This window comes from Macrobrachium rosenbergii, chromosome 3 (genome assembly GCF_040412425.1).
Source record: "Macrobrachium rosenbergii isolate ZJJX-2024 chromosome 3, ASM4041242v1, whole genome shotgun sequence".
NCBI classification, from domain to species: Eukaryota; Metazoa; Arthropoda; class Malacostraca; order Decapoda; family Palaemonidae; genus Macrobrachium; species Macrobrachium rosenbergii.
The window spans coordinates 40,907,155-40,932,845 of record NC_089743.1 but is presented as its reverse complement, the minus strand read 5'-3'; the positions used below and the strand labels follow the sequence as shown (position 1 = coordinate 40,932,845).

At 43.6% G+C, this 25,691-nt stretch overlaps 1 long non-coding RNA gene across 1 annotated transcript in view; it reads left to right on the top strand.

Annotated features, from left to right (window-relative positions):
- Window positions 1-862: 862 nt before the first annotated feature.
- LOC136854572 (uncharacterized) overlaps window positions 863-25,691 on the top strand; it is a 31,487-nt gene continuing 6,658 nt past the window's right edge. The window contains exons 1-3 of the long non-coding RNA XR_010857733.1: window positions 863-982; window positions 11,813-12,130; window positions 21,676-21,870. This is a non-coding gene — a long non-coding RNA (uncharacterized lncRNA). The remainder of the gene's footprint in view (window positions 983-11,812; window positions 12,131-21,675; window positions 21,871-25,691) is intronic.

The following is a 25,691-nucleotide window of genomic DNA, read 5'->3' as shown; positions in this document are numbered from 1 at the left end:
AATAATAATAATAATAATAATAATAATTCCTTCTGAACCCCAAAATCAGTTAATACTCAACTATCCTGATGTCGTGAATAGGGTACTATAATTCCACTCAAGCGAGGGAACTGGACATTTAATTCAATTTAATTCAGATTTGTGTTCATTTTGACCAAGTTTCTCATTGGGGACTTTTGAAAAGAGCCATTTCCCCAAAACGTGAGGCAGCATCAAATGCAGGGAAGGGTTTCTTGTGCGAGTGAGAGCCTGGAGAGGAAATATGATGAAAGCCAGGAGTGATTGTTGTTCATTTCTGCGTTACTCTTTCACTGTTATGAATTCATCTTCTGAGAGAACCCCTTCCTTTCCTAGACCTCCTCATAACACAGAAATGATGCCTACATTAATTAATTAAGAGAGCTAGGACCCATCTTGAAACAGAGAGTCAAACAGCTCTTGACAAATAATGGATTTCAAGATAAACTGATCGAAGAAGTAACAAGAAGAAGAATCGAACAATTCTACACCAACGAAACATGAAAACCTTTTGTCGACTATGGAAGAAATATCGCCATTTATCATCGAACCGAATACAATGATAGATTTGGGGAAGAGAAAAAGGCGACTCCTAACCTTATCAAGAGAGGAATATTACCCAAAGCCCCCTTCGAACGGGTTAACTTATCCGTTGAAATTCAGAGCCATTAGGTAAACCCACATGCTGTTTCCAGCAGCCTTTTAAGAAAGGATTGTATAGGCTGTGTCGTCTATTTCAAATCTTTCATGTGCAAGGCCACAATATATCGCATTAAAACTTTCGAGTCTATAAGCGAGTGCGCGTCTACCCATCTGCGCACGCATTTAATGAGGAGCTTCAAATGGCTAACTGGCAACTCCACTACTTGTTATTTGACGAATCGCCGAGATCTGAAGCATTGACGCCATCTGTAAGCTTTATCGATTATATATTGTGTTGAGCCGTGAAAATGGCGGATTTTAGGTAAGATATAGTTAATGCAGGTCACTGAATTAATAATAATCAATGATGTCGATTCATAACTGATAAAGCCATCCTGGTTACGACGTATTTATCAAAATAAATTGGTTGTTTTGATAAGGGAAGATGGAGGAACTTGAAAGTCCCTGTTCAGAACCGGACCTTTTTTATTTCGTGATGTGTATGTTATTTTATCCGAAGCAATATTATAATTGGGACTTAAGTATTGACATAAAGTGATATTTAGGGACATATGGATGATTTCAGAGCATGAGGTTTGTCATAAATTATAGGTTTGGTCAGTGAGGTTAGCCTCATTTTCTTTGCTCCTTTGGTCCTGTGACCCTATATTTCACTATGCAGGCAGTGTTCTCTGTTGTATTAATTTGGTGACATTTTCACCAGAATGACAGCGCGTTGGCTTACTAATATCCTGTGTGTAGCCTAGCCGGGCCTGGGAAAGAAAAGATGAGGTTTTGAGAAATGTTGGCCACTAAGGTTTAAGGGTATTATTTTATAAGTTGCCAATACACACTATGAAATTGTAACTTACATTTTTGAAAAGAGCTCTTCATTCTCATTATTTTGAACCCCATAAACACTATGCGTAAATGACAAATAAAAAAATTAGAAAATTTACGACTTATAAGGTAAGAATAGGCCTAGCCCTCCCCTCCATAGCTAAATACGGCAAAATTGTAACCAGTCAACACCCGTAGGTGAAGTTATATTGGTATTTTAAGGTTTTTTTAGTGTTCCCTATTATTTTTTAGTCACTTTTTTGCATGAAAACTCAAAATGGTTTTTCGTGCAAAAATGGCTGGCTGAGTCTTATTGGCAACGTAAATTTTTTTTAAAATTGCTTTCGGTTTATGATGGGGATGTAGGCTTCAGACTGTCATTCGATGGGCCATTTCACAGCATTTAAAATTGCTTTTCTTATTTTGTGTGTGCAAGGAAAATAAAATTATTTTAAATCTTGGTTTTCCAGTAAATATAAAACAAATCTATATAATTAGGTTTATGAACTGCTTGTCTTCCAGTTTTAGTTTTCAGGCAAAGCAACAGGTTTGCTGCTGATTTTGGCCAACAGCCTAATTATGTATACTGTCTGTGAGATTGCAACTATATTTAGTTCTGTTGCTGTGGTTTATTTAAAAATAGACTGTTGGCTCCATATAACTATTTAGTAGACCATATCAACTATGCAACATCCAGTTGTCGAGCTGTGGAAATAGGCCTAGCCATGGACTTTCTTTAAATGTACATTTTTTTCTCATGTGCATAAATACTGGTACTCTTAAATCAGGCTAGCCTAATTAGAAATTGAAGTTACTACCTAACCTAATCCATGCATCATTTGTTTTTATTAAGGTATGCCGCACTAACTGATTTCATGTGCTTTTTATTATTTTCATTAAATCCTGGTCTGTGCCAGTGCAGTTGAGTAACAGGTGATTATAGAAACTGTATTGTTAAATTCCTACATCCTGTTTTATTGGAGTTAATTATAGTCTTTGGGGTTCTATGATGCTTAGTTTTACAACTTGTTTTAATTGCCAAAGTAACTGTGACACTTTTTGGCAGACGATAGTCTTCTTCAGTGCCATTATTATTCTAGTTGTGTGATACAAGCTGACAGCCATATACATATACACCCAAATGTCTCAGAAATTGACCCAAACCATTGTACAGTACTCTGACCATCACAGTTTTGTGTTGGAGATTCTTTGCATAAATGTAGGCTACCTGCTGCATTGCTAAGAAAGAACTAGGTTTTTGGTGTTACACTTTTATTGTTAGATAATAACCACTTTTATTGTTAGATAATAACCACTGTGCTTGAAACAGAAGAGAATAACTTGATATTTGGTAATACATATATTATTACCCTCTCACATCCTTGAAGCCCCTGGGAGCCATGATGCTGTATATTGAATACACAGGTGCCAAAGACTGAGGTCAAACAGTGAAACCACTGTTAATGGTGAGGAATAGAGCTCATGATCAAGTGGTGTCATTAAAAGCAATTTTGTCAAAGTAAAGAATTGCAAGTCAAGTTTTGTATTTGTAATCAATTGCCAATGGTGAGTAGACTCTGCCTTGTCAGACTTGATTGCAGATTGGTGTGGATTGGAGACCTCTCTGATGACCAGATCATGAACTTTTGGGTAGGTATTACTTCAAGGCCATAGGTAGTTTGCAAATTGTATGTGAAAGTGGGTTAGACTGAATATTTTGTAAGGATGACTTAGGAGCCCAGAGGACAGGCTTATATCCTGGATGTATGGGTGCAGTTCGGTGCATGAGGATGGTCTTGAACTGTCTCAGCTGTTTTTTTTAGGTGCAGATCATTTGCAGGGAAGGATAACAGGTTTTAGTGTTTATACAGTTCATCGTCTTCAGTGGGTGGAGTGGCTGTCTTCATTGGTATGTGCACTATAAGAAACTTCTTGTAGGCTGGATATTGCTGTCACAGCACCACTCAAGGTGCACTGTAGGCATTACTTGAGGTTCCTTGCAGCATCCCTAAGGCCCCTTGTTTTATACTTCCTGTCGTATTCTCATTCTTCCATCTTATTATCCACCCTCTCCTAAAAGTTATTTCATTGTGCAACTGCAAGGTCTTCCTCCTGTTACACCCTTAAAATGTTTTTGCTCTCAATTTCTCTTTTAGTGCTAAATGACCTCATAGGTCCTAGCACTTGACGTATGGCCTACATTTAATATTCCATTCCACTCCAAGAAACTTCCATCATGAATTGTATCTGGGTGGGATGACCTGGCAAACTGTAGGCAATGATGCCTTGTTTGTTTCAGTTTAGTAGTTGAGACCCTGCTTAGCTCTGCATTAACACACTTGGTTGCTGACAACAAAGGACAGGAGTTTTTTGGTGTGTTTTGTCCAGCGATCATACTTCTTGTGTGATAGTTCAGGGGAGTTTCTGGTGGGTGTCAGAAGGGCTTATACCAGCCAGTGGGATGGAGATGAAATCTGAGATAGGATGACAAAAGGCAGATATTGTCTTGGAAAGTTTACAGTCCAAGTATGGCCTGTTTATCCATTACCCTACTGTGTTGCACTGTGGGATGAATCAGTTTAAATGACCCCATTTGGATCACTGTTTTTTACAGTAATCTCTGCCCAACAATTACCATACGGAAAAGTGAATGAAGGTTAACAAGAGAATTATCAGTTAGCCATGGATGATGTAGTTAAAGATTGTTTGTCCAGATAACTGAGTTCCTAACTCTCACAGGCTGGCCAAACATTGCTGTAAATGTAGGTTCCCACTCAGAGGCTATAAAGCAAAACAGATTAATTTGCTTTTTTAAGTGATTTATATGAGTGCTTATGGAATTTGGGTCCTTCCTTTACCCGTGAATGCTGGGGACCGCAGTTGTTGCATGTTAGACAGTGTTTTATGTAAGCAAATCAAATTCATCAACCCTTTTGTGTAGCAGACAGGTCACCTAAAAGTTGTCTGATGCATTTTATTCATTGTAGGTATGGACACATCCTTGAAGGTTTTCACTGTTTAAAATTAAACAGTAATTGTTCTGACAAGATATACAAACCATCGATCCTTTACATTAGGAATTACTTACAGTGAAGCTGGACACCGCTGTTAAACTCTTGAGCAAGGTGGTTAGGCAGTAACTAATGTCAGGCAGGTGGGAATACCCACCTGCACGGATGTAAACATTCCAGTTTGCTTTTGGCCCTCATGAGTTGCAGATGTGTTTTCGGATCTCATTGCCTGATTGTCATTAAGCTCTTTATTATCCTAGTGGGATCTTTCTGTATTTTTGTGTATATATTACGTGTTTGATATTTATTAATACAAACCCACAATTGTGATAGCCTTGCATAAGCCATCGTTCCCCTGCTTTTGTGTCTTGGGTTTGATGGCCAAGGGCGTATTTAGAGGGGCATAACCAAGTGGTAATGCTGCTCTTCCAGTAGCCCTTTATTTAGATACTGAAGGCGTTCCCCTGTATGTTCGGAGATATTACATTGGGACGTAATATCTTCGCTCCCGTACATTGATAGGGACGTAAAAAGTTCGCTCCCCTTCTTGGGCTTCTGCCCTCCATGTACAAGGGCATGACTACTTCCTTTATACTTGTGCTGAGTGTTGTTTTCACCGTTTGTGGTATGGACAGTCGCCGGGGGAGGTTGCGGGCGTCATCGGTAAGTTTCGCTCCTTAGGAGCCCTTGGTGGCCTCCCCTCCTTCCTTCTCTCTCCCTGTAGGTTCTTCCTTATCTCTCCTTTGAAAGAGATCTCCCTCCATTGCCCTCTTCGCTCGCTTGTCGGGCGAAAACCGTCGGGGCGGGAGGGGGACGGCTGCATGGGCAGTCTGGCGGCCTCTTCTCAGGGGCCTCCTCTCGCTATGTAGGGCAGTTCCCCTCGGAGCGAGAGGAGTCTCCCTCTGCAAATCATCTTTGCTTTTTCTTTCAGGTTGACAGTGAGCATCGTAGGCACAGCAGTAGTTGGCTGGATATCTCAGTTGGGATATCTTTGCATGAAGGAGCCCCGACGTACTTACAGTGTTGCTTCGGGATCGATCACAGTACCTGGTTGGAATGGCATAGTTCCACGTCGAGATTGTTCGGACTCTGTTCCTGCTGATGTGGATTGATCGCTATCATTGCAGGCCTTCATGTAGGCTATGATGTGGTACTGCCTCTGGCATATCTGTGGTCTGTCTGCTCTTGCTGTTTCCTGTGTTATTCTCCTGTTGACTCGGCAACAGTCTCTGGGCGGCTCTTCTCGGTCTCCTGTCGCAGCTGTCCTGATTGTTCCTGTCGCTGCTGGTGACGTTCATGTGATGTCCCTGGCCGTTGCTGTAGCTCCTGCTTTCTGAACCACTTCCGTAGCTCCTTCATCAGCTGTCCTGATTGTGTCTGGTGCTTCTCTTGGTGGCCGTGTCCTAGGCCACTTCCGTTGCGATCCTTCCTAGCTGTCTTGGAGGTTACAATGTTTCGTGTCCACCATCCTGTAGGTGTCAGAGTGAAGGTGAAGGAAGTCACCCTGTGGAAGTAGCTGCCGTCTTCTTCAACTTTTCTTCGATTTCGTCTTCTGCTGCCTCTGCCCTTCCTCTCCTGAGGTTCGAGAGGGTCCCGGGAACCGGATAGTCCTTGATGTCCAGGGACTGCCTCCTTCCGAGGAGGCAGTGGGTCTCTTGTTGGCTCTTCCCGACCTTCGGGTTCGGGAACTGATTCGCATACCCCTGGGTTTTGTGTTTCAGGAGCCGTGGGCGCATAGACCTTGGTTTGCGCTCCCATTCCCAGTCCTAGAGGTTACACTTCTAAGATGGGTGCTGCTTCAGGAGCTCATTCGCGAGCTGCCCCGAGTGCTTGAGATTCTGTGGAATATCGAGTATCCCGATCTGGTCTGGAGAGTACTCTCCCTGGGCCAGTTCTGGGAGCAGTGAGAGAGATAGGGCCAAGGCACCCAGGTGTCTCAGCTCTTCCTGCCAGCACTACAAGTGCTCCCTGAGTGCTTACCAGTGCTCGTTCAGGTTCCCAACCTGCTGTCTTGATCCTGTCGGTTGGAACACCAGAAGAAGCAGGGAAGAGATTCCCTTTGGGAGTACTGCGGGACTTCTAAGGGACTGACTCTCTTCTCTCGTTGGCGCTTCCTGCCTTCGGGCGGGAACTGATTTGCATTCTCCTCTGGGGTCTAGCATTTCGGGGGCTGCGAGAGCGCGTGGCCTCTCGAGGTCGTGCCCTCGTTGCCAGTCTTGGAAGTCTCCATCTAAGACTGGTTCTGTGCCTGGCTCTTTCTGATTTCTTAGGAAACCGAAAGCAGCCTCTCCCATTTTTTGCGTTGTGTAGGTCGCTTGAACTCTGTGAATCATGAGTGCTCTCCTGATGAGAGGCACAGGATGAGAGAAAGTGCTGAGATGCCTAGGTGTCTCGGTGCTGAGATGCCCAGGTGTCTCAATACTGCCCGCCAGCTGCTTCGGTTGCTTGGCTGGGTTTTATCCTTGTGTCTTGAACCATAGTGTTTGAGCATGCAGGATAGCAGACACAGAACTTTCTGCTCTTCCCAGGAAAGCGCTTTGCTGCGGCACAAGTGCTCTTCTTCCCCCATGTGGCAATAATCTCCTTCAGTTGATTATTGCTCACGGTCTGCCCCTCCTGCTGGTCTTACTGGAAGGACAGGTAGGGGTACTCTTACTCCTCACCTGTTCTTTTTCTCTCTCGGTTGTTCCGAGAGACGCGAGACAGACAGAGGGCTCCGACGAATTTGTCTTCAGAGTTCGGCTGCCTTGCGTGCTTTGGGTGTCGGTCACCTGATTGTCCCGTAGTACAACCAGGTAGCTGAGGAGGTTTTTTGGGATCTGTCAAGGTCTCCCTCCAAGGAGAGAGGACAGGAGTTTCACGCTTCGGAAGCAGCGAGGGTCTTCCTCTTCAGGTTGCGATTGCCCTCGTTTCTCGGAGAACTTCGCGCTGATTCGTCAGTGCGAGGATCCCTGGGACAGGACCATGGCTCCCCCAATGAATAATCTTCATCACGCGCACCCCTTGCAGACCTTGAAGTGGCCGGGAGTTTTTGGGGTCTGCAGCAGTCCTTGCTTGCAAAAGCATTCTCGACCAGATGAATACTTTTTTTGGACAAGGAGTTCACTCAGGTCGAGACACCAAGCTCCTCCCCTGCCTCGACAGAGTACGAATTCTTCTTGCCCCGAAGGGTCTTGCCGACTACAGGTTGCTCTGACCCTGCTTCTCCTTGCTGTGATGGGTGTTTTCTTCCGCAACAAGAGGCGGCAATCTTGGAGGGCACCTGCTGGCTCCCTCCAAGCAGTCTCCTGATGGATCCACGATATGATCCTTCATTTTTAGGCTCTCTCTCCTTGGATATGACCATTCCTGGAAAGAACCCTGCCTTCTGGAGACTGGTCCTGTCCGGGGGCGGGTCTTCCTATACCAGACAGCAATCTGTGGGCAATTCTGGTGCTAAGAAGGACTGTCCTAATTCAGACCTCCATTTTTGTAAGTCCAGAGTTGGCTCAACCCTTAGGAATGAACCTTGGTTCTGCCTTTCTCTTTCAGAGACTTGCCAGATACTGCAGTAATCAAGGTTTGTACCAGGGCATTACCTTGTCCTTTGGACAGTGGCCAAGACCTTTGGGTGTTAGTCAGCTCAGCTCGACCTTGAGTTCAAGCTAACCCCCCTCAACTCCTAAGAAGTCCCAGGCTTCGGAAGAAGATCGCGGAATACATAGCCCTCTTCTTCCCTTGTGGGCAAGTGCACATAACTGTGTCTCTTTCCACCCTCTTTTCCACAGGGGAGGAGGGCGAAAGGGAAGAGAGAAAGAAGTATCGACCGGGCAGAAGTTTGCCTACGGCAGATGCCTGGATGAAATGATACTTATCGAGTCTCTGGAGCTGGCAGTGACATTGCCGAGACCTGGGAATGGATTCCTTCAGAAGAAGTATCTATTTCCCTTGGGTCTTGGCAATTCTTTTCATCAAACATCCATCTCGCTTCTTCTCCCTTTCTCCCGATTCGGGAAATGCCAGCCCAGCTAGAGCTATTGTCTTGGTATCCTGTCATCTTGCAGAAGCTTCCTTCCATCCTTCTTTCTTCTTCGAAGTATGAGGAAAGAGTTAGGCTAATGCTTGATTGAAGGAACCTTTGAATATGCTTGCATATTCTCCTCACATCGTGTGTTTACTTCCGGATTCACCGATCAAGGAATAGGCTCACACCTGTAAGACTGTCTTGAAAGTGTGTGACCGAGACAATTAGTACCTTCTCATCAACGTCCTGGAGTCAAGGCAGCCTTTTAACCTTCCGAGAATTCAGGATGAGTTTTGCAACACTCAGTGGTTTCATTGAACAACAAAACCACAGTAGTGGCATTCGTTCACAAACAAAAGGGAATTTTTTTTCCTCCTGTTTCATCTGTCGACATTTGCAAGTACTCGAGTGTTCTATAGCACACTTGATAGCTCATTTAGCTAGATACATTCCCAGTGGGGATGTATTGGTAGGTGAGCTCGGCCTTGAGTTTGAGTGATCGAGACGGAATACGCTCTTCACTCTTTTCCTCACGAAGGTTCATGAAGAGATTGCTCAACTGAGAGATCCCCATTGTCTTTCTGTTGCCTCCCTGCACAACAAAGTTGGTAGTTTTCTTGCCCCTTCGTACCAGACCCAGGGGACGCTACTGTGAGGCATGCTGTCTTTTTGGGAAAAATTGATATCCACGTTTTTTCCTCCGTATTTGTCTGTTTCGTTAGGGGTTCACAAGCATTGCTCACCCCGAGTTACATACAAATGTTGGAAGACTTCGCTTTTCGCCCAACGTGATAGCTCTGCTTCTGAGGCATCGGGAGGAGTTCTGCTTGACCCAACCTCCTGTAGCAGCTACACAAGACGCAGTTCTTCTGGCAGTATATCCCTGTGTGATCGGGACTGGGAGACCTTCCAGCTTTCCTTGTAAGCATAGGCTTTCTTGCCAAGCAGCAATGGATAGAGCTGGATATCTCTTGAAGTCCTCCGCAACACCGTCCCAGGGACTGGATCCGTCTTTGCTGGAGGGTGTTGTTGACGGAACTTCTGCTAGGGTCAGAGTGGCTCTTCAAGCCTGGACTTCCTCATCATCTCCGCCGAGGGTTGCTTCTCTCCCTTTCATTTGTGAAGAACGTAGGCTCTTGCAACCTAGTCTTCTATCTGAAGTATCCGCCTTCTCCTCAGTTGAGATTTAGCTATGGATGAGAAGCTTCCTCGGTCTTGCTGTCTCGGGGAACTGTTCCCTGGGTGGCATGTGACTCTTGTTTAGGGTTCCTGTCCTGTGCTCTGCACACGCCCATACGAAAGTTGTCGGACGGAGATGTGCCCTCTTAGGACCATCTCTCACCCCACTCCGGCCTTGGCGTAGAAGATGGAAGATCAGATGAAGGGGATCAATACCTCGACTCCTTCTCGGATGTCGTAAGTGGACTCCGAGTCCATCGGCATCTTTTGTCAGGTTCGAGTCCTTCTTGTTCCCCTCCTCCTTGGACTTTGTATTGATGATCCAGATCAGTTGTTATTTTGTCCTATTAGGGAGCTGTGGTGCTTTCCGAAAAGGCTCGACATTCCTAACCTGGATGTCGTCAACGTTTTCGCTAGCACTGTCTCTCCTAAGGAAGAAATGTCTAAGGACACATCTTTTTCTTGGCTTCGTGAAGTGATCGAAGGAGGTACTCGGCAGCTGGCGACAGTGATACCGGCGATTTCCACCTGAGAGCTCATGAAGTCAATGGCTTAGTCCATCCTTCACATTCTGGTAGTTTCTGTCAGTCTGGAAGCAAGATGTGGTCTCATGGACCACACTCTTGTCCTCCTGTGGTATTGCCCACAGGCCCTTGGAACCTTTTCTCCTTGGCCCTTTGGTGGCTGCTGAACAAGTTGTGTTTTCTTACCCGGCTCCGTCAAGAGGACTAGTAGCATCTCGCCTAAGGTGTTGGTTCTGGAAGTGAGAAGGATACTGATAGTGACTGGCCTCTCCTCCTCCTCCTTCCCCGTACTCCTACTTCTCCTCCTTTGGGATGAGAATAGAACTCAAACCAGTACTTGCTGGATCTGGCGTCAGATGTGGTAAGACTACACATCGAGCACTCATTCTATTTTTCTTCTAGAATCATAGAAGCAGTTCTGCTCCTTCCTCTGGCAAGGGGAGGAAGGAGAGACTGGCAATAAGGGAACCCTATCTCGAGTTTTCCTCACTGCCTCCGACTCTTAGGTTCTTACTAGCCTATTTCGTATGAGTTACATTTCCTCACCCATGCGAAAAGATCCAGTTCTGACATTTGATCTTGCAGTTCCTACACTCCAATCAATGTGTCAGAGGCACTGTACTCCTCGCTCTTACAACCAGGAGTAGCAGCCCAGGTGTGCAGAACTCCAGACAGTTCAAGAGACTCACTCAGATTCCTCCCTCCAACCAGTGAGCCTTCCTTATGTAAAGGACTGATGGTTTGTATATTGTGTCAGAACAAATCACAGTTTTAAAAAGTAAATTGTATTTTGCCTAACTATACAAACCTGAGGTTCTTTACATTACGTTTTATGCCCGCTTCATGCCACCCCTCAATCTGAACCTGGGCCGAAAGGCAAACTGGAATGTTTACATCCGGGCAGGCGGGTATTCCTGCCTACCTGACAGTAGTTAATGCCCAACCACCTTGCTCAAGAGTTTAACAGCCGTGTCCAGCTTCGCCGTAAGTAATTCCTAATGTAAAGAACCTCAGGTTTATATAGTTAGGAAAAATACAATGTACTTTTAAAATTGTGATTTTATACACTGCGAAATATAGTTTAGCGTCAACGTTTATTTGCTGGGGTAGGAACCCACAGTAGTACTGCACTGTACTTCTGCATACAAGCATTAAACTATGGAAGGATCATACACAATAATCATTGTCTTTCTTGTCAACTATACTTGTGGTACTACTGTTTTTTAATGATCAGGTACATAGGCCTAGTATGTCTCTATCGGCATGTGGTTGAATTATCACCTGAAGCTAGAGTGGTTTTCATTCATAGTGTTGGGAAGGAGGCTCTTGTACGATTTACCAAATATCAGTTGAATTTTACTTTGGTCTTCCTTAGTGTAGTTGGCATTTATACATCATTGCTTGCATGGGAGTTAGCTTTAAATAAAAAAAAAGTAGTAGAATCTGAACCTCCTCTTTTTTCCTTGGTTGTAGGTTACTCAGTTTCATTATAATGCCTTACAAAACACTGTAAAAGCTTTAATCTCTGAAATTTTGACCACTCAAATTTGTGTCACATTTTAAATTAACTTTGAGTTTCTTTGTTTTAATTTCAGGTGACTCCCAATGTGGTGGTGGAAGATCTTTCTGCAGCTGTTGGTGTGGAATGTTTGGATGACAGATGACATAGATGAGTTCGGGATGATTAGTCTTCATTATTTTCGGCCGTGAACCTGTTAGGCCCTCACAACTTTAGGGCATATGAAGTTTAGGCTGTAAGACGCGGTGGAAGCTCCTAGGGACACTGTGTTTAGTACTTGCCCCGCAGGGATCAAAGTATTATATACACCCATTTTGGCTGTTTGCCAGTTTGGATGTTACGGCTTAAATGACTTTGAAAACGACCAGGACCCACATAGGTAGGGGTCCTTAAGGCAAGTATGGATTCCTTTTTGTCTCTTTAGTACATTCTTGCCTCTGGCAGCCTTTTTGTTGCTGAACTGAGTGGCCACACACAAATTCAGAATGGTTCAAGGTGGTGTTAGTGAACTAACTTTGAAAGATTGAAAAATGCCATTCATCTGACAAATTTTAGCAATATTGAGCTGTTGGAGAAAGAATTTATAGTAGAAGATATACAGGGATTTTTTATGCACTGTATTATTGAATGCCATTCTAGCAGTTTAATTCTTATTGGAAAGTTTCAGTCAAAGGGGAATTTTTGAAAATTTGGCAATCTTAGACTGTGTGAAAGTTACTTAAGATCACCTTACTAGAGTTCTTTTATCCCTAGGAAAGTAAACCTTTATTAGTAATGCAATATACATCTCAGTACGGTATTTTAAAGGTAGTAAGTGTGTATTCAAGACAAAACCGCCAAAAAATGCTATGCTTCAGCTAACAAAAAATCTGTCAAGAACTCCTTCACAGTAGCCTAGCCTACCAAAACAGTATGTTCATGATCAAGTAACTGCTGTCATCATACACAAGACATCCAAAAATACCATGATATCGGGTATGTGTAACTACAGTATATATTGAATGCTGTGTAGGCCTATGTATAAATATAACAAGCTGAAAACATATATTCCATATGGGTAGCTTTATTTGCAAGAGCCGATGTTGGTAATGCCAGCTTAATCATAAAACAACAAGATAATTACCTCTTTATCTGGAATGCAAATGTAAGTGTAAGGCTTCCACACATCACATTTGCTAGATTTCCCTGTTATTTGCACCGTTGAAACTATGCACTTTACAGTACATACAGTACAGGGAATATATATCATTACCCACTTTACAGTACATACAGTACAGGGAATATATATCATTACCCAATCGTATGGATTGTACCGTACAACTAGTAACTAGTTTAAAGTCTCACTTAGAATACTGATTGAAAAATGCACAGTAAACAGTAATGCAAAAGTATATACAGTAATACTTCAACGATTGTACTGCGCAATATCCATTTGTCACTTTTATGTCATTGAGTACATTACCTTGGAAAATAATTTTAACAGTTTATGGATACCTGTGTTTAGGCCAGCTTACTTGGAGGCATGTTTCCCATATGCAAAGTGGGACACAGTATGATCTTAGCTCTGTGCATTCATTTGCAAGTGCAACTTCATTATGCACCCTTGCCACTAGTGTGGTTTAGTACTTAGGCAGTGTTGCATAGAGAAAGTTGCAATCAAGACCTGTGGCAGAGGGGGAAGTGCTAATGATTGAGTTGTTGTTGTATTGAATACTGGTATTCTTTGACGGGAATGCCTGTGGATGTTGGTCAGGAGTGGAATGGAATGTAAAATTTTGGCCAGAGGCCAATCGCTGGGACCTATGATGAGGTCACTCAGCGCTGAAAGGGAAATTGAGAGTAAAATGGTCTGAAAGGTACAACAAGAGGAAAACCTCGCAGTTGCATTGTGAAACGTTAGGAGAGGGTGGAAAGTAAGATGGAAAAAAGAGAAAATGAACAGAGGTACAGTAAAAGGAATGGAAGGGGTCACAGCTAGGGGCTGATAGGACACTGCAAAGAACCTTAAGTAATGCCTATGTGCATGGTTAACAGTCTCCTTGTATTTTATAAATTACGTTTTTACAAAAGTAACTTACCAAATAATTACATAGCTATTGTTTCTACTTTACGTGGCAGCTCAAAATTCAAAATTCGCGGAAGCGTTCTTTTGTTTTAGGTGTAGGTATACTGCCCCGCCCACTTTCAGGTGCAACGTAGCTAAAGAACTCAAATGCTTTTGCTGGCTAATGACTTAACGCTGGTTATTAGCAGCTCTTGATTCGTTTTCACTGGATGGTCCAAGATCGTCTTTTGGTGAAGTAATCTCTGCTTTTGGTAGCGCAGCTATTTAGGTTAGCTAGAATTCCAGTGTATTTTTCAACTGTGACTTTCCCAATTGGACTTTAGACTAATTATGTCTGACACTAGTTAGTTTAGCATTAGGTATTGCAGCTAAGGATGCAAAACTAGATTCACTTCAACAAAATATGACTCTCATACTCTGTGTAGTTTTTGCAAGGAGCAAATTTGCTCTCCTGATCTTAATTGTGAAGAAGGTAAGGACTGGGATAAGGGGAAGTGGAAGACTTTGCAGACCCACGTAGATAAATTACAGCATGACTGACTGAGGAAAGCTACAGCTAGGGCTGAAGCTAAGGCTTCCTCTAGTGCAATTCATTCTCCAGGAGTTTATATTGCTGCTCTGCCTATCCCTTCAACACCTGTGGCGGCTTTTTCTGTCACTCCCTTACCTAGCTCTCATTCTGCTGAACCCAATGCCATTGCCAGCTTAGAAGCATGGTTAGATCAGAAATTTAATTTACTTGTTAATACTGTTTCCCAGATTGAGAATTCTGTGAAGGTCTTGATGGACAAATTTAATAGTGTAGGTGTAGTGATGAGTGCAGTGTCAGTGGCAGGGGTGGCTGTTCATCCCACCGATGCTCCTAGACCAAGGTCCCTGCTAAACTCCCCTTGCCCACCTGGGAGGAAGCAAACTGGCAGTCCAAGGGAGGTCAGTGGTGTTTCCCCACGAACAGTCGTTGCCTCATCCGAGCCTGTTGTCTGCCAATCCCAGGCTGCGGAGGGCCGCCATTGGAAATGCATCCGGATTGATGTACATGCCCTGTCATCTAGTGATTCAGACTCTCTTGGGACCAGTAAGCGCAGTGGTCATTTTACGAAAGTTTACAGGGCATTGAAAAGGCTGGATGGTTCGTTGGAAATTGATTCGCCCGTCTCGTAAGTGAGCTTTAGAGAGGGAACGTAGCCCTCTCCCCTTCGTGCAGTGCAGTTTTTGGGAGTTGCCAGTGAAAGATTATTGCTTCCATTCAGTTTCTAACATGCGTTCCGGCCCCAAAAGAGTGTATGCTAGTCCTGTTCATCATCACAAAGTGTACAAGCGCCCAGAGTCTGACGTTGTGTATGAGCGCCCACTAGAAGTTCGTTCAGTGTCCAAGCTCTCATCTCTTGAGCACCCTGTATCCAAGCACCCATCGTATGAGTGCACTTTGTCCGCGAGCCCATCGCACAAGCGTTCAGTGTCTGCCTTTCCAGTTCGTGGATGCTTAGTATCCGATCATTCCAAATTGGAAGATCCTGTGTATGACCATTCAGTGTTTGGATGTAAATTTGCCGAGCGCCCATCATTTGGGCACCCAGTGTCCACTAAGAGTGTAGCAGTTTCTAAAGGTTCGGTGTCTGCTCCAACTGCAAGTGGGTGCCCAGTGTCAGATTGTCCAGTGTCTGGGCGCTTTCTTTGAAGTTCATCCACCTTCCAGCAAGTACACAGTCCCGCAAGGAGAGCTTCCAGTGCCTGATTCTTCAGGTGAGTTTCCTTCAGCTGTCCAAGACCCTGCATTGGTGCCGCTTCAACTCAACTAGACAAAGTTCTGAGTCTTCATCAGAAACCAGCTCTGGTAGTTCCAGAACCCACGGACACACAAGGGTCACCCATTTCCTCTGTTGAGGAACCAATAGAAGAGGAACAGCCTACATCGAACTACTTGGCGCTACTCAGGTATTTCCTGATCTGCAACCATTTGTCCTTCTCTCCAGCTGTCCCTTCGTCACCGGGGTCGGCCTTCTTGATGCAACAACCTCCAGGTACTGCTAGGCTAGCACTTGCTAGGCCCGAGTTCAAGTCTCTGGCCGGCTAATGAAGAATTAGAGGAATTTATTTCTGGTGATAGAAATTAATTTCTCACTATAATGTGGTTCGGATTCCACAATAACCTGTAGGTCCCGTTGCTAAGTAACCAGTTGGTTCTTAGCCACGTAAAATAAGTCTAATCCTTCGGGCCAGCCCTAGGAGAGCTGTTAATCAGCTCAGTGGTCTGGTAAAACTAAGGTACACTTAACTCTAACTGCTAGACTACCTCTTATGGTTCTGTCTTCATCTTTGAGGAAAGCTTCCACCTGTATTGATGACTGGTTATCAGAAAAAAGAGATGTGGGGAAAATGGTTTTCCGTACGCTTCCCTCGTGCCCAAGTATCTGTCATATGCAACTGGAGAAGTGCCGTCCTTGGGAGTTTCTGCCTCCTCTCAAGAGAACTTTTCCAGTATCATAAATGCTTCATGTCGCTCCGCTTTCTCCTCAGTCAGAATTCTCTTTACCAGATCGGAGTTGGACCATCTAATGAAAGACATCTTTAAAGTCATTGAAGTCTTCGGTTTTCTGGGTTGGATGGTTGGGGCTGTCGCTAGGAAAATAGAAGACTGTAGGACTCTTCAAGAAAACTTTGCGTCAACTGGCTGGGAGTTCTGGCTTGTGCTGATAGAGATGTAAGGGATGGAGCACAAGAGTTGGCAGCCATCTTTACAACAGGAATCCTTAAGAAACAAGATTTGTGCTGTTCATTTACGGAGAAGGGAGTCACCCCATCTCAGCGTTCTTCTCTTCTTTTTGCCCCTGTAGACAAGAACATTTTATTCCTTCAGGACACCCTGGAACATGTGTCTGTAGAGCTCCAGAAGAAATCGACACAGGACCTTCTCACTCAGTCAACCAAAGGACTAGGTTCCCTGCACGAACTACTGCAACTACCACATCTGCTAGGACGTCTTCGCCTTTGCAACAACAGCCCTTTCGAAGCAATAGAGGTTGTTTCAAGTCCCAGCCTAGATAACCTCTGAACTTTCAGCCCCGCCAAGAAACCTGTCATCAAGCTAGCACCTTGAAAGTGAGTTGTCTGTCCTCTGTGTTCCAGTGGGAGCAAGGCTTTTTAATTTCTGGACAGAGTGGGTTCTGAAGGTCTTGAAAGAGGGCTATGCAATTCCTTTCAGGGAGAAACCTCCTTTAGTAACCTCTCCCATCAACTTTACAGTCTACTCAGTAGGCTCGGAGAGGTTTTCGTCCCTATCTCGGGAAGTGTCAGCTCTACTAGAGAAGAAAGCCGTGGAAGTAGCCAAGGATGTAGACATGGAGGGGTTCTACAGTCACCTCTTCTGTGTTCCCAAGTCATCGGGAGGATGGAGACCTGTCCTGGACATCAGTGCCCTGAACCTCTTCATTCAAATAACGAAGTTCAAAATGGAGGCGAGCCAGTCGGTATTGTCAGCCATCCAGGACAGAGTCGTCCAGTTTCAGGCACTGTGCTTCGGCCTCTCCACCGCCCCTCAAGTTTTTACTCGAGTACTCACTTTCCTAGCAAAATGGTTACATCTCATGGGGATAAACATCTCTCTGTACCTCGACGACTGGCTCCTACATTCCTCCTCTAGATCTCAGTGCATGGAGGACCTTCAGAAAACACATCGACTTGCTCAAGATCTAGGGCCTTTAATAAATTTCAGGAAGTCTCAGCTAGTCCCGTCTCAGTCTATTCTATATTTGGGGATAGTGATAGACTCTGAGTTTTCGGGCTTTTCCGTCCCAACAAAGGATCCTAAATTGTCTCGGAAAAGTCCAAGATTTCATAGCTCACCCCTTCTGCTCAGCCGACGCATGGATGAATCTCCTGGGAACCCTCTCTTCCATAGAGAAGTTTGTTCCATTGAGCAGGCTACACACAAGGGTACTGTAATTTTACCTTAAGGCCAACTGGCAAAGGAAGTCGTTCCCAGATTCGTTCGTCTTCAACATCACTCCAGAGATCTGAGAGGACCTTCGGTGGTGGCTGGTGAAGGACAGATTTGCGTCAGGAAAATCTCTGGCTCCAATGAACCCCGACCTAACATTATACTTAGATGTTCGGATCTGGGTTGGGGAGCTCTCCTCAACAGTATGGAGGTTTCAGGAACGTGGTCTCCAACTGAAAGAAACCTCCACATCAGTGTAAAAGAATTAAAGCTATTCATGTTGCACTTCAGCATTTTGCAATGTAAACTTTCAACAAGACAGTGGTGGTCCATTCGGACAGCATGACCGCCTTGGCTTACATCAAGAACCAAGGAGGGACTCATTCTTTTTCGCTCTACGAAGCGACCAAGGATTTTCTTCTGTGGGAACTAAGCAACAAGACCCAAGTGGTGATCTGCTTCATTCAGGAGAGAATGAACCCCCTGGCGGATGAATTGAGTCGTGGCAAACAGGTTCTACTGATGGAGTGGGCACTCAGTCCACAGGTGTGCACCGACCTGTCAAAGCTGTGGGGAAAGCCGCTAATAGACCTGTTTGTGACGTTGGGGAGCCATCATCTTCCTCCGGATCCACAGGCATGGGCGACAAATGCCATGCTGCAGGACTGGTCAGCTCTCAACCTTTACGCCGTCCCTCCCCTCAGTGTGGTGAAGGACGTATTGAAAAAGTTCAGCACACACAGCAACGCAACGTGTCGGTGACTCTAGTCGCTCCCTTTTTGCCGCACAAGGAGTGGTTCCCAGATCTCATAAAGTCTATTGGCAGACTTCCCAAGGCTACTTCCTCAGAGGAGAAATCTTCTCAAACAGCTGCACTTTCACAGATTTCATCTAGGGTTATCCACTCTCACTCTGAAAGGCTTCAGACTGTCAGGGAGCTTTTCAGAGCAAAATGATTTTCAAGGAAGGTTGCAGAGGCTATTGCTAAGTGTAGGCGACGATCTTCTGCTGCAGTCTCCCAAGCCAAGTGGACAGTTTTTCGGAAGTGGTGCCGAGAGCGAAATATCTCCTCTTCGCAGACATCTGTAGCCCAGATCGCAGATTTTCTGTTACATCTTAGAACCTCGAAAGGACTTGCAGCATCTACCATCAAGGGTTACGGAGCAATGTTGAGTTCCGTATTCAAACATAGAGGAGTAGACCTGTCTTCAAATCAAGACATCAGCGATTTAATGAAGTTTTTTAGTACTAATAAGCAAGCAAAACCTCTGGAAGTTGCTTGGAACTTGGACGTTGTCCTTAAATGGCTGTCAGGACCGCTGTTTGAACCTTTGGAGTCATCCTCACTTAGGAATCTAATGAAGAAGACCTTATTCTTGATGATCCTCACTTAGGAATCTAACGAAGAAGACCTTATTCTTGATGGCACTTGCTATAGCTAGGAGAGCTAGTGAGCTACGTGCCGTTGATAAAAGGGTAGGCTTTTCTCAAGGCAAGCTGAATACTCAACTGATTTTGGTTTTCTTGGCCAAGAATGAGGACCCGACTAACCATTGGCTTTGTTCCTTTTCAATCGTTCCTTTTCAATCAAGAGCCTGTCCGAAGTACTCAGTCCATCCGATCAAGAGAAAGTCCTCTGTCCTGTAAGAGCCTTAAGAGTATACCTAGAAAGAACCAAAAGTCTTAGAGGTTCCTCCTCAAATCTTTGGTGTTCCGTGAAAGACCCCAGCTGTCCATTATCCAAGAATGCGTTAACATTCTTTTTAAGATCTGTGATTTCAGCAGCACATTCAGGGGTTCAGGACGATTTACTACCCTTATGTAAAGCAAAAGCTCATGAAATAAGAGTGGTGGCTACGTCCGTGGCATTCAGACGTAATCTGTCTGTCTCTTCAGTCTTGCAGTCAACATATTGGAATTGCAAGTCAGTGTTTGCCATGTTCTTCCTATGGGATATCAAAACGGAATACGAAAAATGCAGTACTTTAGCTCTCTTCTTCGCAGCTGGCACTCTCCCAGACTAAGGATAGTTGCACTTCTTGGGAAGTCTGGTGAGCACTGAGTTGTGAGTGTTACCAATCCATGTTTTTATGGTTTTGATTATATTTTATGGTGGTGTAGTTTATTTTTATCTGGTCTTTGTTTTCTGTTGTACTGCACCCAGGGCAATGGAATATACACATATAATTTTATGTGTCCTTTTTGGATTGTAAGCTTTGGCAACCCGCAATAAATTCGTAAGTTGCAAAGCACCCACTCAAGTATAGGCAACCCTTGGCTCTACTGCCGCGCCGCTACAGGTCGAGAGGAGCTTCATCCAGAGGCAGTACCCGTCTACCATTGATCCTTCACCAGGTAAGGTTACAACAAGCATTTCAAAATGCTAGCTAACTTTCTATTCCAAATTCTTCTCCATATTAAAGTATTTTTTGGGGTGGTATATGTCCATTCATCCCACCTCCAGTCAATGTGGGATTCAGCTATGTAATTATTTGGTAAGTTGCTTATATAAAAATGACACTTTTATAATAAAATAAAATTTTTATACTTACCAAATAATTACATGATCAGAGCCCTCCCTCCTCCCCTTTCATGGACGTAGAGCATAAACGAATTGAGCTCTTTAGTTACGTTGTACCTATTCTTCCTCAAAAGTGGGTGGGGCAGTATACCTACACCCAGAACAACAGAACGCTACTGCAAATTTTGAATTTTGATCTACAGTGTAAAATAGAAAAAATAGCTAGGTAATTGTGGTAAATATATATAAAACTTTATTTTATTATAAAAATATAATTTTTATCTATTTAGTTATTAATTTACTAATAGAATTTTTTCTTAACTGATCTCTTATTTCTGTATTTCCTATTGCCTTTGATACTTATTTTAAATGAACACCATATTCTTTGGAAGCTTGAATTTGAAGTCAATGTCCCCCATAAGCTTGTTCCATATGAATGGTGTTTATCTTTTGGTTAATAATAATAATAATAATAATAATAATAATAATAATAATAATAATAATAATAATAATAATAATAATAATAAACCACATAGCAAGCGAATGTCTGGCACTTGCACAGAACCAGTAGAAAAAGAGGCTTGATTCAGTAGCAAAAGCCCTCCACTGGAGCCTGTGCAAGAAACAGCACCTAACCTGCAGCAATAAGTGGTATGAACACCAGCTTGAGAAACTGATAGAAAACGGATCAGGCAAAGATCCTTTGGGACTATGGTATCAGAACAGATTCTTTGATACGTGCCAATAGACCAGATGTGATGATTGACAAAATCAAGAAGAAAGTATCACTCTTTGATGTGGCAATACCATGGGACACCACAGTAGATGAGAAAGAAATAGAAAAAATTGATAAGTATCAAGACCTGAAAATCGAAATAAGAAGGATATGGGATATGCCAGTGGAAATAGTATCCATAATCATAGGAACACTAGGCACAATCCCAAGATCCCTGAAAAGGAATCTGGAAAAACTAGATGCTGAAGTAGCTCCAGGACTCATGCGGAAGAGTGTGCTAATAGAAACAGCGCACATCACTTGTGAGAAAAGTGATGGACTCCTAAGGTGGCAGGATGCAACCCGGAATCCCACACTATGAAAACCACCCAGCAGAGTAGGTTGACTGATAGACCAAAAAAAAATAATAATATTAATAGTAGGATCTGTTTGAGTTATGTTTATTTCACAGGATTCCAGTCTCCAGTATACTTGTACATATGTTTGAGTTGACACTTTGATAAAATGGATGTGCTCCCCTTTCAAGTGCTTTGAAGACCTACTTTGTACTTTTCATACTATTCATGGTTTATGTATGTTGATTTACCAAAGTCTAGCATGGACAAATAAGTGTGTTTATATCATTTTATACTGACATGTGTATTTCAATGTACTGATCTAAACTTTCTCACTTTTTCCAGGTTGTGATAAAATGCTTTCAAGTTAGAGAAGATGCATCAAGGCAACAGACCCCCTGAACTTAGGATGGCAATGGGTATGAAGAAGAAGAAGAAGAAGAAGATAGATTGAAGGCACATCTACATTTTGACCGTGGCCTGATACAGAGCTGCACTGTCGATGAAGGGTCATGGGGCATTTCAGTCCTGATTCATCAGGTTAGTGTGTATGGGATTTCCTACATGGAAATGATGCATGTGTTGTTTAATGGGTTGTGTGTTAAAAAACATTGTATTAACATGCTAAGTACATGGATGTTTTTTGTGTACATTACCTAGAAAGAAGGCTTAAAGGATATCAAAGAACTAATATGGGAAGAAATTATGTCTACAGTACAGTACAGAAACTAAGTACATAACAGTGTAGTACATATAAGCAGTGTATGAACTGTCTTCTATGTGATGGTGAAGTTATTCCATAAGGAACATTTTTTTCATGAAGTTTTTATGCAATATTTTCATTCTTTTGCAAATGATAATTGCAGACTGTTTATGGAAGTATGCCAGGTTATCACACACAGATCTGACAAACAAAATCTTGAATTAAGAGTAAAAAAAGGGGTGAAAAATAATTATACCATAATAGTTTTAGGATTAAGAATGATGCTAGATGAAATCATATATATGTGAAAGGGATTGGTAGTCTGTTAATATATTTTGTATGTCTGGTTTTAGTTTGTCATGAGCGTTTTATTGAGGTACAAGTTATGGAATGGTGTTCCTTATCACGTGTTTCTGTATCGGGTTTTATTAAAATTTTTACGTTCCGTTTACTGTCGTGCTCGGATCTTGTCGGGTTATGGCTGTTTCAGTAATGGAACTCCTGCTGTATGTGTGAAAACTGTCACTTTTTTGTGTGCCTGTAGAAGTCCAGCCTCAGGGAATGCAGTTTTCTGGATTTGACACAATGGTCAGTTGAGAATGACACCTTCATGAAGGTTATGCCATCAGTTCCCTATCCTAACCTGTAATGTGTTTTTAGATACCCAAAGTAGTTATTCATTCTTTGGGTAATTCCTGGTGCCTAGGTCACTGTCATCTCCTCCTCCTCCTCCCAATTCATCATCCTTAGTTATTTCAGTGAGTGGCATCACCCCCTACTTTCAGTTAAGTGGTTTTCTGTCTTGTAATTCATGACAGCCATGTTAGTGGCTTTATGCTGGTTGGTCACCGCATAATCGTATTCTTAAATCTTTGACATTTCTGTAACCTTTGTACTGTGGCTTTCCACAGCCAACAGTATCGGGTCTCTTCAAGGGGTGGTGAGGTACGGTACTGTTGTTGTTTTCTTGTATGACCAAAAGGTGTTTTTAGAGAAGCTAGTAAAAGTGCAGTTATTGCTTATATATTATGAAAGTGCCCAAACCTTACCCCTCTGATTGGTCAACATCTGAAGTACTGACACAGGTTTTGCGTATTGCTAACCATTGTTTAGTTATTTGGAGCACTCAATCAGGATATTAGTTTTGCCCCCCTTAACTGATAATAGCATAAAAGCATAAAAAGGAATATGATGATTTTTCAGCTTAGAGAACTGAATATTACTTGTGAATTATCTCCAGTGTTTGAAAATAATTGTAATCAAGACGTACGGGTTGCCTTTGAAGTACAGGAATCAGATGGTTTGTTGAATTACAAAGTGGGGTATGGACCCATTTTCATTTGTTAATACTGTATTGGTATAGTCTACTTTTGTTGGTAAATGTAAGTGATACAAATATGTGTCTTATATAAGAAACTTATCCAATAATTACATAACTATTAGTTTCTTTTAACCGGCAGCTCAAAATTTTGAAATTGCGGGTCTGCTAGTTTGTTATGGTTATGGCGACATGCCCCACCCACTTTCAGGTGTAAGAGAAGGTACAACATAGCAAAGAGCTTCAGTTTGTTTCTGCCAGCTGCGGTTGAAGGACTGTGATTGGCAGCCGCTCGAATTTTTGAATTTTTACTTTGCTGGTTGTTTGACTTGTCTTCAATTGGTGAAGTATTTAATTCCGTAGCCTCTCGGCATAATTAACATAATGTTAGGCGAATTTTGATCATGATTGACGACTCTTTGCCTGTTTTTTGACTTGTATTAGACTTTTCTACGATGTCTGACACTAGTAGTTCTAGCATTCGGTATTGCAGCAAAGGCTCCAATACTAGACTAACTAAAGAATCTTACGACTCACACACTGTTTGTATTCCATGTAGGGGACAAACATGTTCAGTAAATTTACGTTGTGGGGAGTGACTGGGATATTAAGAAGTGGAAGACTTTCGAGGCACATATCAAGAACCTAGCTTGAGATAGGAAGAGGAAAGCTATGGCTAGGGAATCTAGTAAAGCTTTAGCTAGTCAGGATTCATTCGCTAAGTCGGATGCAATTGCTCCTATAATTTCTTCCGATCCCATTCCATCTCCTCCACCTGTGCAACCCTCTCCTTTACCGGCTCTCACGTTTCCGACCCCAACACCATTGTCAGTCTGGAGTCGAAAATCGACACTCACTTCGAGTTAGTACGCACCTTGTGGCGCCCATTGCAAGTGCAGTGGTAGTGGAGGAGGTGGCTATTCGGCCCACCGATTCTCCTAGGCCAAGGTCCCTGACATACTCCCCAGCACCTGGGAGGAGTCAAACTGGCAACCTAAGGGAGGTTGGTGAGCTCTGCCCCTGAGCAGTCGCCTCCCTCAGCTTAGTCTGTTGATGAATCCCAGACTGCAACCAAAGGCCGTTGGAAAGGCCTTCAAGTGAGCGCTTATTGTATGTCCTCCAGCTCTGGGGATTTGAGTCCCAGACGCGGACAAGTCATGCCTGCTGAAGCGGCGTGCAGTGGAGTTTGAAGTTTCTTCCCCTGTTACTTGTAAGAAGGGCAAGGATTCAGTGTGCCCGTTGCTTAGTCATTGGGATAGTCCCGAACAATTCTCTTCTGCATCTTTTGATGACAATCGTAAATTGGTGCTGAGGCGCCTTGTGGCACGGAGACTTTCTTCGTCGTATAAAGGAGCTACTACATCAGGAGTTGTTCACCCAGCACCTTCGTCTTTACAATCAGCGCCCGAGCAGCCAGCAACTAGCATCAAAATGCCCAAGCTCCCGTTTGTGATTGAACGCCCACTGGCACCTGTTCACCAGCAGGTCTTGTCACTGGCTCCTGTCTCTACAGTGCCTCCCGAGTGCCCATTGGTGCCCGCTCCTCCACCGCTTGTTGGTAGTGTCGTTTCAGACATTACATTATTCCTCCTGCAGTTGACCCAGTTCAGAGCAAACTGGATAATATTCTTAGTTTGCTTCAGAAGGCTCCCCCTACAGCTCAGACAACAGCGGACTTATCGCTTTCTCCTGTCTCTTCTGAGGAAGAGGTTGTTCCCGATCAAGATGCGCCTTCATTGACGTATTCTGCGCGGTTGAGGATCCTGCTAGCAAACTATCCAAGCTTCTTCTCGCCAGCTATTCCCTCAGTTCCTGCTTTGGCTTTCTTCATGGAAGCCCCCTCAGTTGGTCCTTCGAAATTACTGAAGTTGGTTCTTTCCTTTTCAGAGAGGAAGGCACTGGAGGAAGTAGAAGATTGGTTTTATGAGAAGAGGGAACAAGGCAAAGCATCAATTTCAACAAGAGTTATCTGTTTCCAACTCAAGTAAAAACGTACCTGGGAATGATGATTCAGACGTATCTTTTGAGGGCTTTCCCAACAGATGAGAGGGTTCCAGTGATTTTAAGCCAGCTGGAAACTTTCATGTCAAACAAAGTTCAACCTGTGAGCTTATGAAAAAGCCTGCTGGGCTGGATGGCCTCCCTATCCCTTCTTGTTCCAGGGTCTTGTCTGCGGATGCATTCTCTGCAGGTGTGTCTCAGGAATCGCTGGGATTTTCAAGAAGAGAACGCGTCGGTAATCTGGGATGATTCTTGCGTGAAGGATCTTCGGTGGTGGTCAGAAGAACATCATCTGACCACCGGCGTAAGATTGGACTCCCCCCTTCCAGATGTACATCT